The sequence below is a fragment of the Arachis duranensis genome, chromosome 3 (genome assembly GCF_000817695.3).
Source record: "Arachis duranensis cultivar V14167 chromosome 3, aradu.V14167.gnm2.J7QH, whole genome shotgun sequence".
NCBI classification, from domain to species: Eukaryota; Viridiplantae; Streptophyta; class Magnoliopsida; order Fabales; family Fabaceae; genus Arachis; species Arachis duranensis.
In genome coordinates, this window is record NC_029774.3 from 1,288,342 (window position 1) to 1,288,795 (window position 454).

The window sequence follows — 454 nt, forward strand, 5'->3', positions numbered from 1 at the left end:
ATTTAAATTTTATTTATATATATAATAATTAATTAGATAATAATAAATTTTTAAATAAAATTTAAATTTACGGTTTGAAATATATATTAAAAAACAAATTTCAAAGAAATCAAATTGTCACAAAAAGTCAATAAATAATAGCTCAAATGACATCCTTTTGACGTTGTTCTGTATTTATCTAAGAGGTTGTAGGTTTAAATTTACTATCTTTAATAAAAAAAATAAAAAAATTAAGTGACAGAAACGAATTTTAACATTAAACCGTGTTTAAGCTGATAAATTTTTGGTTAAATAGAGAGTTTCAGAAGAACACAACAATATTGAATTCCATTTCCATCATCAAAAAGCAAAGCCAAAGCTGCTGCAAGCAACTTGCTTCTTATCTGTGACCTCAACGCCCCCTCATATCTCTCTCTCTCTCTCTCTCTCTCTCTCTCTCTCTCTCTCTCTCCCA